At 34.2% G+C, this 8,507-nt stretch overlaps 1 long non-coding RNA gene across 1 annotated transcript; it reads left to right on the forward strand.

Moving 5' to 3' along the window:
- The first annotated feature begins 678 nt into the window (after positions 1-678).
- Positions 679-8,507, forward strand: LOC127143555 (uncharacterized). Its single transcript, XR_007815097.1, has 4 exons — positions 679-1,085; positions 3,213-3,659; positions 4,536-4,574; positions 8,014-8,507. It is a non-coding gene; the product is annotated as an uncharacterized LOC127143555 (long non-coding RNA).

The following is an 8,507-nucleotide window of genomic DNA, read 5'->3' on the forward strand; positions in this document are numbered from 1 at the left end:
TTTCTTGAACAATACATGTTCTTCAGAGACTAAAATGGCTCATTAACAAGGAACCTAACGCAGGTAACACGCCTGAAGATACGGATTCTCAGCCAGGAAGGGTACAGCTGCCGCCAGATAGCCAGGAAGTGCAGATGCAGACCTTCAGCAGTTAGATACACTCTGCAGAAATAGAGACGAACCAACAGCTTGGAAGACAAACCAAGATCTGAGCGTCCAAGGGTTTCTCCAGCAAGAAATGACCGCATCCTGATTCGCATGTGCAGGGAAAACCGCTGAATGACATCACAGGAGCTTCAGCAGCAGTTCTCAAACCAAACTGGTGTCCAGTGTTCCACCCGCACTGTACGTGGCCCACTTTCAGATCATGGCTTAAGGTCCTACAAGGCTGTCAAGAAGCCCCTGATCAATGAGAGACAGAGGTTAGCCCGGCGTCGTTGGGCCCAAGCACACAAGAACCGGACAGCCAGGAATTGGAAGAAGATTCTGTGGTCAGATGAGTCCAGTTTCCAGCTTTATCCTCCTCCTGATAATGTGAAGGTACGCAGAAGGCTAGGCCAAGCATTATCTCCAGCATGTACAGTACCTACTGTCAAGCATGGTGGAGGCAGGTCTTAGAGTGGACATGAGCCCCGTTGAAAATCTGTGGTGGATTATCAAAAGGTCTGTTTCAAAGCGTAAACCAAAGAATTTAGAAGAATTAAAAGCGGTAATTCAAGAAGAATGGGACAAGATTACCCCTCAACAGCGTGAAAGACTTGTGGGGAACATGCCAGCCAGGATTAGAGCTCTACTGTGTGCTAATGCCAGGACTACTAAATATTAATGTTGTTGGCTTGCGTGTATTGTCATTGGCTACATCGTGTGTCGTCATCGGCCATGATGACCTTCCGGGTGGAGCGCAGAAAGGCGGAGAAAGGAAGTCGGAAAACAGATATAAATCAACGTCTGGGCCGTTGGTTCGGTTTGTCGGTACTGTGAAAAACCTTACTCACTGAAGAAGCCTGGCTGCTAAAACAAGCTTTGAAGCTGCTTTTTGTCGAACACGAGTGATGCTGGACGCTGAATACACCTGCGGCACAAAGGTAAGGCTAATGGGCAAACTACCTAGCGTTAGCATTTGCGTTAGCGGCGAGCGTTAGAATTAGCCTTCTCTTTTCAACGACTTCTTTTAACCTTATTTCCATTTCAGTCGTTTTTATCGCGTGGGTAAGAGTGTGTTTGTGTTTCCGTGACTGAGGCGTCCCGGACATGAGTTGCGGACCTCCAACGTGGACGGGTGAAAACTCAAGCTCTTGATAGTCTGTTCAAATCCCCGTTGTAATTGTTGTCACTTTACCGACATCTTGCATCTCATTGTAATTTTGTGTTCCATCCTGGTCAGTTTAACTCAGTTTATAGTGGTCTACCATGTCATTGTCATCATTCTGTGTCTCATTTTGTGTTATATTGCGTCTGACTTGGCTGCTTTACGCCTGAGGCCTGTAAAACGAAGCGGGATTTGCGGTTAGCGTGGTAATCTCAGGTTTAACTCTGGGTTTTCACTTTTACGATGGTGGTTCACTTCTTATCGGGGTAAATCACCACGGTAACTTCTGCTGAACGGCTAACCTGTTCCGGGGCAGGTTAACCTCAGAGAATCAGATCAAAACCTGTCATCTACTCCATCAACTACTGATCAGTGGAATCACTGGAAGATTGGCGTCAACCTTTCTGGAGGATCCCGACAGGGACAGAGTTTACAATAAAGTGACAAATAATAAAGATCAATTGATGTTTTTTATACCTCAGTGGAATCGTTTTATTCGAGGCTTTCCATTTTCCACAACACAGCTTCTAACAAACACAGAGAGTTTATCAAACTAAGTGATCACATACTTACTGTTATATCTCCACTTTGATAGAACAAAGATTCTTTTATCCACACACTGTTGAATATTTCCCACGATTATAAATAAATCAGTCAGATCGATCTCAGACATTAACTCTCTCCTCCCCTCTCTACTTTGGCAGCAGAAACAGTATGACATGTCTGTAACTTTTTATCTGCATCACATATTCACAATAACTAAATAACTAAATCACCATCTGACTAAAGAGCACTAAAGCATTTGTACTTATTTACAATGAATCCTCAGCCTGACTTTGATAATTACAAGTTATTTCTTGTGTTTCTATTCTAGTCATGTGATTATATTGTACACATTTCACCTTTTTAAATGTCATTTTTGGACTTAGCTAGAACCAAAACGACATGCAGCTATCAGCGTTACTTATATAATATTAGGTACATCAACGTTAGCAACAGCAAATTTAAGGTGCCACCACAGCCATACCCTTTGACAAAAACTCAATCTTTTTATAACTTTTAATCACAAAGGCGTTAGCAGTATACTGACTAAGTTTGAAGTGGATATGATTAAATCTCTAGGAGGAGTTCGTTCAAATACAATGTCCCCAAATGGCGAAAAATGAGCAAAATTTGTGTATTAACGTCAAAATGGCCAACTTCCTGTTGGTTTGAGGTCATGGCATCTAAAGACATTTTGTACATCTGGCCATGTTATATATGTGGTCCGAATTTCGTCCACCTACGGCAAATTAATCCCAATGGGGGATCACTTTTGAATGATTCAAGGGCGCTATAGAGCCCCTGAAATACATACACAAAGTTTCATGAGTTTTTGAGCAATTGTTGGCCCTCAAAAAGGCGATTCATTTTGGACGATGAGAAGAATCAGCGCAATTCCATATAGGGTCTTCGCACACTTTGTAAAGTTTTGTTATGTAACAGTAAAAGTAAGCTAGAATATAAAAGCAATGCAGAAGTAATCCAAACAGAAGGAAAGATGTGGTCAAAAATGTAAAAAAATGTCATAGTCTAGTGAGGTATAAAAACAGTAATATGTAACTGTTAGTGTTTATTATTGTTGTACAGTTCACAGTAACATACACGTCTACTTCAGTGATTAGTTGATAGACACAAAATAAATAATCATTTTACTTTTTCCCAAATATTTATTGTTATTGGTTCTTTAAGAGGTGGTGACAGTGAACTGTTCATTTTCTGAAACAGCCCTCTAATGTTTGGAAAATGCTCTGGTTCAGCTGTAATGTTGAATTTTTATCTGTGTTTTCATGGTTAAACTGTCGATGAGGAATAGGTAGTAGTGTATTGATCATTTTCCTTTGAATGTTTCTCTTTCCTCCAGGTGTCACCACGTTGTCCGCAACATTGTCCATGATCTCAGAGACACGGTCCATGATCGGAGAGACATTGTTGAGGATGAGGGAGACATCGTCCACGATCAAAGACATTGTCCACAATCGCAGAGACCTTGTCAAAGATGAGAGAGACGTTGTCCATGATCAGAGACATTGCCCATGCTTCGTAGAGACCTTGCGATAGAATCGGCGGAGACGGGGGTCACCGATTTGAAGGCATTGCCCGCGATCATGGAGACATTGTCGATGATCACTGAGACAGCGTCTATGATCTCAGAGACATCGTCCACGATCACAAAGACATAGTCCATGATCGCAGAGACATTGTCCATAATCTCAGAGACACTGTCCGCGATCACAGAGACGTAGTCCACGATCACAGAGACTCTTCGTACAATGAAGAAGTTCTTTGAGACCAGGACAGAGGCCTCCAGGTAACCGTCTAACACAGAGCACTGACATTGTTTAAGTCATTAAATCAGAAAAGTAAATCAGAAAAGTGTAATAATAGAAGTAATCTGCAATATAAAAATAATGTACAAGTAATCTGTATTAATAGAAGTAATGTAAAAGTAGCAATAGCAGAAGTAAGATGTAATAGTCAGAGTAATCTGTTACTAGATGTAGTGTGCAACAGTGAATGTTATCTGTAAATCTGGAAGTAATATGTAATTAGAAAAGTAATATGCAATGGGAAAAGTAATCTGATATTAGAAGTAACAGCAAAAGTAATCTGTAATATAAAAGCAATGCAGAAGTAATAGTAATCCAAAATAGGCATAAAAATGTAACAGTATAGTAAAGCATCAAAAATGTCAGATGTTATTGTACATGATCAGAAATTCTTAATCTTATGTATGTGCTTGACATATTAGACTACAACATACACAACAACATCAATTCTACAAATTAAATATTGGATTGAGTTGTTTGTAAGTGTGTTAATTTTAACTGTTGGTCAGAGGGTGATTTTAATCATGTCTTTACAGTGTGTAACAAACAGTCCTACACTTATTTACTTAAAAATTTCAGATAAGCTGCTGTTAAGACCTTTGTAAATTTGGTTGTCATTCATTAAAGGAAAACAACACAAAACAAAAACATTTTAAATATATGTTAATAAGAAGGTTGAACTTTGAAAAAATGATTCCGTATGTGACTGTCTGTGGTGGAGGAAATAATAAATAATAAATGTTACTGTAAAGTATTGGAAAGATAATGACCAGTTATGCCATGTTTGTCGTAGTTATTTTTGATTAATGTTGTGTTTGGAAAAACCTGGTTTTAAACAAATGTTCAATGTGTTTCAGCTCCTTTCACAAAAACAACAGGATCCACCAATAGCGAAGGTAAGAAAATATTTTTATTTCTATAACAAACATATCAATAAGATATTTTTGAATATCAACAATTTATTCAGTTATAAAAACATAACTACGAAAGGAGACACTTGAGCTGTCTCTCAAATGTCAGACCTTAACAAAAACCATGTGACAGAAGTACTAACATCAAAAAGTCTAATAATGAAACTAATTTGCAAAATAAAAATAATTTAAGTAATGTATTAGTAATCTGTATTTATAGTAGTAATGTTATGTAGAAGTAATGAGTAATATCAGAAGAAAGGTGTAATAGTTATCTGTACTATAAAAGAAGTTTGCAATAGTTGAATGTACTTTGCATCACTAAAAGTTTACTAAATTTAGAAATATGTAATATAAAAGTAATGGTTAAAGTAATCTAATATCAAAGGTTACACTAAAAGTAATCAGTAATATAGAAGTGATTCAGAAGCAAAAGTAATCTAATCAGAATGACGTCAAAATGGTGAAAAATGTCATAGTATAGTAATGAATCAAAAAACTTTAAAAAAATGTCATAGTATAGTAAGACTTCAAAAAAAGGTCAAAAAAATGTCACAGGTATAGTATGGCGTCAAAAACTGTCAAAAAATGTCATAGTATAGTAAGGCATAAAAAACTCGTTGAAAAATGTCACAGTATAGTAAGGCTTCAAAAAATGTCATAGTATAGTAAGGCTTCAAAAAAAATATTGTCCAAAAAATAATTGTTGTAGTCATAGTAAGGCTCTTCAAAAAATGGTCATAGTATAGTAAGGCTTCAAAAATTGTCAAAAATGTCATAGTATATTAAGGCTTCAAAAAATGTCATAGTATAGTAAGGCTTCAAAAAATGTCATAGTATAGGTCTCAAAAAATGTCATTAGTAGTATAAAAATAGTGAAGGCTTCAAAAATTGTCATATATATAAGGCTCAAAAAATGTCATAGTATAGTAAGGCTTCAAAAAATGTCATAGTAAGTAAGGCTTCAAAAATGGTCATAGTATATAAGGCCATGTCATAGTTTCAAAAATTGTTGCATAGTATAGTAAGGCTTCAAAAAATTGTGGCTCAAAAAATGTCATAGTATAGTAAGGCTTCAAAAAATTGTCATAAAAATGTCATAGTATAGTAAGGCCATTTCAAAAAAATGGTCATTAGTATAGTAAGCTTCTGGTCCAATCTATTAAACTTCATGTCATAGTATAGGCTTCAAAAAATTGTCATAGTATAGTAAGGCTTCAAAAAAATTCTGTCATATATATAGTAAGGCTTCAAAAAAATGTCATAGTAATCAGTAAGGCTTCAAAAATTGTCAAAAAATGTCATAGTATAGTAAGGCTTCAAAAAATGTCATAGTATAGTAAGGCTTCAAAAATTGTCAAAAATGTCATAGTATAGTAAGGCTTCAAAAAATGTCATAGTATAGTTAAAGGGCTTCATAATATGGTCAAAAAAAATGTCATAGTATAGTAAGGCTTCAAAATGTCAAAAAAATGTCATAGTATACGTAAGCGTTCAAAATTGTCAAAAAATGTCATAGTATAGTAAGGCTTCAAAAATTGTCAATATGTATAGTAAGGCTTCAAAAATGTCATAGTATAGTAAGGCTTCAAAAAAATGTCATAGTATAGTAAGCAAAAATTGTCATAGTATAGTAAGGCTTCAAAAAATGTCATAGTATAGTAAGGCTTCAAAAAAAATGTCATAGTATAGTAAGGCTTCAAAAATTAATGCTCAAAAAATGTCATAGTATAGTAAGGCTTCAAAAATTGTCAAAAAATGTCATAGTATAGTAAGGCTTCAAAAAATGTCATAGTATAGTAAGGCTTCAAAAAATTGTCATAGTATAGTAAGGCTTCAAAAAAATGTCATAGTATAGTAAAGGCTTTCAAAAATATGTCATAGTATAGTAAGGCTTTCAAAAAAATTGGTCAAAAATGTCATAATATAGTAAGGCTTCAAAAAAAAAAAAATGTCATAGTATAGTAAGGCTTCAAAAATTGTCAAAAATGTCATAGTATAGTAAGGCTTCAAAAATGTCATAGTATATAAGCTTCAAAAAATGTCATAGTATAGTAAGGCTTCAAAAAATGTCATAGTATAGTAAGGCTTCAAAAATGTCAAAAAATGTCATAGTATAGTAAGGCTTCAAAAAATGTCATAGTATAGTAAGGCTTCAAAAATTGTCAAAAAATGTCATAGTATAGTAAGGCTTCAAAAATTGTCAAAAATGTCATAGTATAGTAAGGCTTCAAAAAATGTCATAGTATAGTAAGGCTTCAAAAATGTCATAGTATAGTAAGGCTTCAAAAAATGTCATAGTATAGTAAGGCTTCAAAAATGTCAAAAATGTCATAGTATAGTAAGGCTTCAAAAATTGTCAAATATGTCATAGTATAGTAAGGCTTCAAAAAAAAAATTGTCATAGTATAGTAAGGCTTCAAAAAAATGTCAAAAAATGTCATAGTATATAGTAAGGCTTCAAAAATGTCATATATAGTAAGGTCAAAAAATTGTCATAGTATAGTAAGGCTTCAAAAATTGTCAAAAAATGTCATAGTATAGTAAGGCTTCAAAAATTGTCAAAAAATGTCAATAGTAAGCTTCAAAAAAAAATTCATAGATATAGTAAGGCTTCAAAAAAATAAGTCAAAAAATGTCATAGATATAGTAAGGCTTCAAAAAATGTCAAAAATGTCATAGTATAGTAAGGCTTCAAATCAAAAAATGTCATAGTATAGTAAGGCTTCAAAAATTGTCAAAAAAATGTCATAGTATAGTAAGGCATTTCAAAAATTGTCAAAAAAAAATTGTCATAGTATAGTAAGGCTTCAAAAATTGTCAAAAAATGTCATAGTATAGTAAGGCTTCAAAAAATGTCAAAAATAGTATAGTAAGGCTTCAAAAAAATGTCAAAAAAAATGTCATAGTATAGTAAGGCTTCAAAAACTAAAAAAAAAAAAAACATCATACTATAGTATGACAATTTTTTTTTAACATCACAAAAGTGTTTTGTAATGCAGAAATGCGAAACATTGTCTACTTGCAGTTTGCAATTAAAATATATAATTGAGGCTATAAACGCTAACCTCTGGCTACAAGTGGCTAAAAATATTCATTTTCATACAATATTAAAAAGACCAGCAAGATATTCAGTGTTCAGAAATATTTATTTGAGTAAGGTTATCCTGTATCAGTCCTGCAGCAGCAAAAATAGAAAGAGGCATTATATAAAAATATATATATAAAAATTATAAACAGGACTATATACACAGTAATAGAATTTTAGTACTGATATTGCACTGTTGGAAATGGCAAAATAAGTGTGTGTGTGTATCTGTGGAAAACAAGGTAAGATGGCTAACTTAAGATAGTTCCTTTGTCTTTAAAATATTTTCAATTACTGATCAGCTTCCGTGATTAATACGGGTTCTTGTCTCTGCAGAAAGAGAAGACGACAGCAGCTGAAGACCTGAAGTGGATGAAAGAAAACAAGTGTTACGAAACTGTTTATTGGATAAAAGATAAAAGACCTCTACCATCCACTGTAAACGGTGTTGGTTTCCTGTTCTTCAAATAAAAACATGTGTTTCTCTACCATCTGTAATCTAGTCATGGGCACATTTTCCAAAGACTCATGTCTTTATCAAAACTTGTGAGAACATTGAACTGCTTAGGATAAAACTATTTAATTAATTGATCACAAAGATGCTTAGTAGACATGTTTGTCTTTGGAAAATGTGCTCATAACTACATTGATCCTAACCAGCTCTAACAAGTGTTTCCTTGTGGTCAAATGTCTGTCATTATCTTTGCTGTGATTTGTTAAATGTTGTCTGGAATAAAATCATTAAAAGTGTCTTCCTAAACCTTTGAGTTGTATTTCTCTATTTTGAAACTGATGTTATGCAAAGCATTTTATTGCATTAAATGTTATGA

Source organism: Lates calcarifer, linkage group LG18 (assembly GCF_001640805.2).
Source record: "Lates calcarifer isolate ASB-BC8 linkage group LG18, TLL_Latcal_v3, whole genome shotgun sequence".
Classification (NCBI taxonomy): domain Eukaryota; kingdom Metazoa; phylum Chordata; class Actinopteri; family Centropomidae; genus Lates; species Lates calcarifer.